Source organism: Rattus rattus, chromosome 3 (genome assembly GCF_011064425.1).
Source record: "Rattus rattus isolate New Zealand chromosome 3, Rrattus_CSIRO_v1, whole genome shotgun sequence".
Lineage (NCBI taxonomy): Eukaryota > Metazoa > Chordata > Mammalia > Rodentia > Muridae > Rattus > Rattus rattus.
In genome coordinates this window covers 167,436,196-167,443,889 of record NC_046156.1, presented here as the reverse complement: position 1 = coordinate 167,443,889, position 7,694 = coordinate 167,436,196, and the positions used below count along the sequence as shown (strand labels likewise).

The window sequence follows — 7,694 nt, the reverse complement described above, 5'->3', positions numbered from 1 at the left end:
ATATGCAGTTAACATATGGGCAGCACATACATATAAGTACACATAAAATTCTGCATGTTTTTTGATGACAGAGTATCTTTCATAGATTTATGCTGTTTAATTTTTCTCTACAAGGGTATTAATAGTCAAGTGAAGTAACCACTCTATGAAAATGGAAATTTTTGTGTGATCCTCTGCTTTATAGCATTTATCAAATTCTTTGTCCTTAAGAGCTCAAATGCTAGTTGATAAATGTTAAGTGTAAAACATATGAGACTATAGGGGAATATCAGTCCTTGTAACACATTTGCATCTCATAGAATTCTGTTCCTTGAAAACGGCATGATGGCCGATTCTCATTTTGCAGGTGGAAATCACATACAGAGAGAAGTTTAACTAAGATCATGCTGCTAATATATGTTTTGCTAGAATTTGAACTAAAAGGGGATCAAATTCTGAGGCTTTGACTCTCTTTATTACATAACTCTGACTTCCATAATAAAAATCCATGCAATAGAATTAAATGTATCGGAAAGGAACCTGCAATTAAAAAACAATTGAGTACAATAGACAGTAAATTAGTCATATCTGGACTGATTGGTGAAATTTTCACGGAGGAACAATTTGATTACGCCCTAAAATTAGATTAGGTTAATTAAAAAAATATTTTAATGTGAAAAATTTGGAAAATCAGACATCACAAAATGTGTAAGAGGAGAAAACAGAAAAAACAATTAGCTACAGGGTAGAGCTGAAGATGACATTTTGGAGAATTTGTTGAAACTGTTGATGAGCCAAATTCAAGAGACCTTTAATAGAAGTCCATGAGGTTTAAACAAGAACTTGGGAAAAACACTAAATAAGTGCTTTTTATTAAGTTAATTCACAATGTAGGCCTTGGACCATATTGATGACTTTTAGTGTAAACATTTGTACAATGATAGCAGTGCGCAGTCTGATGAAGTTATACAATACAGGCAAAGCTTAAAGTCGAGGAACTTCAAATGTGAGATAAAGAAGAGCTATTCACAGAGGAGTCAAATTATTTTCTCTGGTACCTAAGATCCTAAGCCCTGTACAGTGTGGAGAGATTGTGTTTCTTTCTGTGTACAAGGCATCTGTTGTTCATGTAGGCTCACATATCTACTTCCTCAAACATTTGTTTCCTTACAGGGAAAATTTTTAAAATTCTTCAAGCATTGGGAACTGTAGAAGAACAGGGTTAGCAATCATCCTACTGTGTAACTGATTCCCGATGTGCTTTTCTTGTCTAAATATCTCCATACCCATCGGTCAGCCTTTCCATCTTCTCTGCCCAGTGCTCTTCTCATTCTCTGGTAACTGCTGTTACTCCCAAGTGCTGCAAAATCCAGGTTTGTAATAGACTTTTCCTACGAGTGAGATCACATTGTACTTGCCTTCTTTTCTTGCTTTATTTATATCTCACACAATGATCTTCAGTTCCATTCACGTTATTGACAAATGTTTGATGGCCATTTCATGGTTGTATAAGTAGATGATCTGTTTATCAAGATAGTAGAAAATTAAGATTGCTTTTATTTCTCAGCTGGTATTAGCAGCACTGCAAAGTATGCGGGAGAACAAATACCTCTTCCACACATTTGTTTCCCTCTTTTTAGTTATATACCCCAGAGGAGCATAGCTGGAGATCAGATACTAGTTCTCCTTTTACCCTTTGCCTTCCTTGTTGGGTGAGGTGATGTAATTGTATTTTCCTTTGCATTTCTCTAGTAACTAGGGATGCTTAGCATTTTTTTATATGCTATTCTATTAAGGCCTGTTACCCATTTGAATGAATAATTTATTATTATTACTATTGCTATTATTGTTATTTCTTGTGTCAAGGATTTACAGAGTCTTTATGTACTTTGATATGATTTTTCTTGTCAGATATTTGGTTTGTAAGCATTTTCTCTTTTTTAGTATATTTCTCTCTGTTGATTGAGTTTTGTTTTGTTTGTCCCTTTTTGTAGACTTAAGGTTGCAATCCCAGCCAAAATGCCAATAACATTCTTCAGAGGTATCTAAAAAATAATATTAAAATATGTATCAGGTCATAAAAAAATTAAATAAGCAAGGTGATCTTGAATAAGGACAAAGCAGGAGATATTCCACCATCTGACTTCAAAATACACCACAAAAGTGTTGTCACAGCGATGACATAGAATTGGCATAGATACAGACACCTACCTATGGGCCCAAAAGAGAGCAAAAAAGTAAACTGACACATGCATAGGAAATTATCTTCGAATACAAATGCCAATAAACACTCCTAGTAAGTATAATAATTTTAGTAATACTATTGACAAAATAGATATCCATTTGAAGAAGAACGGAACCGAACCTTTAGAAGCTAAATCACTTGCTGGAAAAATCTGTATCTCATACAGGAGAACAAAACTATTCACTATTCTAAAAGCACATGCCCATGAAACATCATGTACGTAGTGGTGTAGACCAAAGCAAACGGGTTGATAGGCAGAGTTACAAAACAAAGAAGGCACAAGTGCATAAGGGAAGCAATAATTGGCTCTGTGAAGTCGGTGAGGCAGAAGGTTCAGCTAGTTTTAGTTGGCCTTGGCTTGAATACTGAACTAGGCCAAAGGATTCTGATTGCATAGCAGGAAACATCTTTCTAGAGACCACAGCTTGTCAGTGGTTAAGAATCAAAGGAAGGACCAACCAGCGACTGCTCCACCTGGGGATCCATCATGTCTGCAGACACCAAACTCAACACTGTCGCTGTGGTCAAGAGGTGCTTGCTGACAGGAACCTAGTGTGGCAGTTCCTGAGGAAGTCCAGCCAGTAACTGATCAATGCAGATGTGGATGCTTGGAGCCAACCATCAGACTGAGAGATGGGGGAGCTTATGGAAGGTCTGGAGGACAGGAGGGGGATTGCAACACCATTGGAAGAACACAATAAGCAAGCCTGACCACCCAGTTCTTCCAGAGGCTAGACCACCAACCAAGCAGTGTAGTTGGAGGAGATCCAGGGCTCCAGATTCGTATGTAGCAGAGGATGGCCTTGTCTGACAGCAACTTGAGGGGAAGCCCTTGGTCCCAGGCCAGCTTGATGCCCCAGTGTAGGGGAATGCTAGAGCAGTGGGGTGGGAGAGGGTAGGAGGGTGGGGGAGCACTCTCATATAGACAAAGGGGAGGGGGAAGGCCAGATGTGGGATGGGGGTGTTGGTGGAGGGGTAATCGGGAAGTGGAATATCATTTGAGATGTAAATGAATGGAATGTTCAATAAAAAATTAAAAAAATGAAATGTAATATGATGTTCCATGTTATAACAATGTATTACATGTTTCAAACTTTGGAGTGAATGATATGATGCACTGTTTGAGCAGTGAATTCCCTTCATTCTCTTTTAAATGGCAAAAAATAAAGAAGCACACCAATAAGATGAAGATGTTGTAATCTAATGTTTCATATACTTAGAATATATATGTGGTTTTTATAGATATTACAAAATATGATTTTTTACTTACAACCAAAGCTATTAGGAAGAATAATTGTATCTCTTAATCTTTGTAACAAATTCTATCAAAGATATCATTTACTTAACTTTAGAAAATCTTTCAAACATTTGATTGATAAGGTTAGTATATATTTAAATTTTGTGAGTATAAAATTTGGTATTTGGAATGAATATGTTATATAAACACTGTCCTTGTACTTAGAAATATACATGCATCATATACAAACATGGTAAAAATAATGCATTGAGTTCTTGTCTATGTATGGAGAGGATATTTCACTGAAAGAGAAAATATGTGAATTATTTTGGGATTTAACTCACTTTAAGATTTTATTACACATAGTTCAATGAAGTAGTTAAAGAAAATGTATTTAGGCTCTCTGCTCTTCCCTGTTCCAGAGATAGCCGCATCTTCTCGTGCAGTGCCAGCTCGTCTCATTAACAAGATGGTGAAGTCGGTGTGAACGGATTTGGCCGTATTGGTCGCCTGGTTACCAGGGCTGCCTTTTGCTCTGCATCTGGCAAAGTGGACATTGTTGCCATCAACGATCCCTTCATTGACCTCAACTACATGGTCTACATGTTCCAGTATGACTCTAACCATGGCAAGTTCAACAGCACAGTCAAGGCTGAGAATGGGAAGCTTGTTGTCAACGGGAAGCCCATCACCATCTTTCAGGAGCGAGATCCCACTAATATCAAATGGGGTGATGCTGGTGCTGAGTATGTCGTGGTCTCCTGGCGTCTTCACCACCATGAAGAAGGCTGGGGCTCACTTGAAGGGTGGAGCCAAAAGGGTCATCATTTCCACTCCTTCAGCTGATGCCCCCATGTTTGTGATGGGTGTGAACCACGAGAAATATGACAACTCCCTCAAGATTGTCAGCAATGTATCCTGCACCACCAACTGCTTAGTCCCCCTGGCCAAGGTCATCCATGACAACTTTGACATTGTGGAAGGGCTCATGACCACAATCCATGCCATCACTGCCACTGTGGATGGCCTCTCTGGAAAGCTGTGGCGTGATGGCCATGGGGCAGCCCAGAATATCATCCCTGCATCCACTGGTGCTGCCAAGGCTGTGGGCAAGGTCATTCCAGAGCTGAATGAGAAACTCACTGGCATGGCCTTCCGTGTTCCTATCCCCAATGTATCCGTTGTGGATCTGACATGCCACCTGGAGAAACCTGCCAAGTATGATGACATCAAGAAGGTGGCAAAGCCCACTAAAGGGCATCCTGGGCTACACTGAGGACCAGGTTGTCTCCTGCGACTTCAACAGCAACTCCCACTCTTCCATCTTTGATGCTGGGGCTGGCATTGCTCTCAATGACAACTTTGTAAAGCTCATTTCCTGGTATGACAATGAATACGGATACAGCAACAGGGTGGTGGACCTCATGGCCTACATTGCCTCCAAGGAGTAAGAAACCCTGGACCACCCACCCCAGCCCAGCAAGGATACTGAGAGCAAGAGAGAGGCCCTCAGTTGCTGAGGAGTCCCCATCCCAACTTGGCCCCCAACATTGAGCATCTCCCTCACAATTCCATCCCAGACCCCATAATAACAGGAGGGGCCTAGGGAGCCCTCCCTTCTCTCTTGAATACCATCAATAAAGTTTGCTTAACCCCCCCAAAAAATGTATTTGAAGATGTTAGTCAACTCCTCTCTTTTCTAAAAGGCTATGATACATTGTGTTTGCTCCTTGAATTTTCACTTTCTAAGGAAAAGTACAAACTTCAGAAATGAAAACATCACCACATTGCACATTAAATTAATCAAGATAGTGCAGTTTCAAGAGTTTCTGCATTTGGTTATGTGCTCCTACTTTTCCTGGGAAAAGAACTGGATGATCTTGAGCTGTTCTAGACTCCACACCCCATTGGCTTTGCTAGAAGAGCAGAGAGCTAATGTCTAGCAAGGATCTTAGGTGTGTCTTGTGTAAATATAGTTTCACAGGTTATGATAGAACGTTCTGAACTGAATAATGAATGTGATGTGTAGGCCTAAGTAATACTGGTTAATCAATAAAGAAATTTATGTATACACTTCTCAAACTGCTGTTGAGAAAATGAAATTTCCTGCAAGGCTCTTCATTCTAGCACAATAGAGAGGTATCTACCAAATCAATCTAGTTTGCTCTATTGTGTTTGATTTTTTAAAGAAATGGCTGTGAAGTTTTCTCTGTATGGACAAGTAAACAGTTAGTTCAATGGGCTTAAATAGTTGTAGGTCCATGTGGAGCAGTTGGAGACTAAAGATGACTGAGTAAATCTACGGGTCATGGTAAAAATTGATGCACCACAAGGTTTGGGGGGCGTTTCTAGGTTCAGCTTTATAGAAATTTTGCCTTACAAAATATTTTAAACATTGATCAGTTTTTCGTTTGCAAACTGAATAGAAATTGCTGTTAATGAATTTCACAGGAAGAAATAAAAAACGATATGCAAGATTATTCAGTATATAAAACAAGGTTATGAAACTCGCAGAAAGCTTTTAATTAGATATTTCTGAAGCCACATTATTAACCTATGACAGAAAGTATTCATATAAAAAATCCTAGTCAAATATTCAACCAAAGGTTTTCTTAAGTATCTTATTAGCAACTGCATGGGCAGAGTAAGAGGTAATACATACACAAATATTTTGAATGAAAATCAGTAAAACCAGTTAAAAAAATAGTTGCTCTACAGATGGAATTTTTCTTTTAAAATATTTTTAATTTTGCTGTTGATGTCGTTTTATCTGGTATAGATATTAGAAAATGTTATTTTTATTTCTGAAATAATTACCATATTTTCAAGTGTGGATTCTAAACCTAAAAATACATGAAGGTTACTTTTAATAAATAAGGATTGAGTGACATCTTGCATGTTTGTTCATAGAGGCTAATTAATTTGGTCCATGGGCAATTTCACCATCAAGACTTTAAAATATAAATGATTAATAATAGACTTGCTTCATCACTAAATTATAGCTCTGATTTTCCATGATAAAGACTTCTACTTTGTCAAACGTATATTGAATGTCCACTAGTGAACACAGTGTCACCATTTATAAATTTAAAAAATTAGATGAAGTGCATTGCTAGAGAAATTGCAAGCGAGTAGTATAGTGGTTGAGGTGGAAAAATGATGGGGCAGAGAAAGAGTTAACCAAAATGAAAAGTGCAGAAAAACCCTAAATGGGATACTGTGCTAGATAACCCAATAAAGCTTATATTAGGAGATAGCAGAGCACATGAATGGGAGTGGGTCAATACTGACATCCTAGTGTTTAAACAAGGGCTCTTGGAAGTAGGGCAAAAGAGATACAAGAGAAGATTAACTAAAACTAAAGATATATGAAGAAACTTATGAAACCCTACTCTTGTGTAAACTAATTAAAAGTATGAGTTTAAAAAAAGGAGTTTGAGTAAAAGTATCCATGTTAGGGAACACATTAGTGTTCCCAGAAGAGGGCGTAATTAAATGAAAGTCTCAATGCCAGACATGAGTTATGTCCCTGAGAGTTATTGCTCATGGGGGACCCAGAGGCACCTCAAACAATACAGGCTATTGAAAGTGCTCTTTCCTTGCAGAAGATAACTCCTTTGCACAAGATAACTGTATCTTGATGAGACCCGTTACTCCCACATAATTTCATTGCTAACATAGAGAAATCATTCTTGACCTGACCAGGTCACCCTACTCCTTCTGGCAAGCTCTCCTACCGCCAGAAGTTGCTCTGAAAACTCCTGAGGGTGAAACATACCTTAAGGTTTTCCCAACTCAAGAACTTTCATGCTCTCATACTAATTTACCAGGCAAGATATACTGCCTGGTATATCTTGGTAAAGTAATGGAAAAGCTTTTTGAGGATTAAATACTCTGTTGACTGGATTTGATTTCTTTTCCACAGAAGGAAATATGAAATTATCAATGAATTAGTAGAAACAAATTGGGCAAAAAAACCCCAATATCTTGAAGGAGGATATATTTCAAATCTGATAATCCTATTTGACTGAACTCTGATTTTATATTTATTTTTGCGGTTGATTATGTGTGCACATACATGTGTCTTGGTATGGGTATGTGCATGTGCCTGCAGATAGCTCTGGATGCCAGAGATGTTGGAGCTCATATGAAGCTGAATTTAAAGTTCGTTGAGTCATCAAACATGGATCCTGGGACCAAAATTCTGGTTCTTTGCAAGAACACTGTGTGCTT

At 38.3% G+C, this 7,694-nt stretch overlaps 1 pseudogene; it reads left to right on the top strand.

Moving 5' to 3' along the window:
• Positions 1 to 324: 324 nt before the first annotated feature.
• LOC116895996 lies at positions 325 to 4,912 on the top strand (annotated as a pseudogene).
• The last annotated feature ends 2,782 nt before the right edge of the window (positions 4,913 to 7,694 follow it).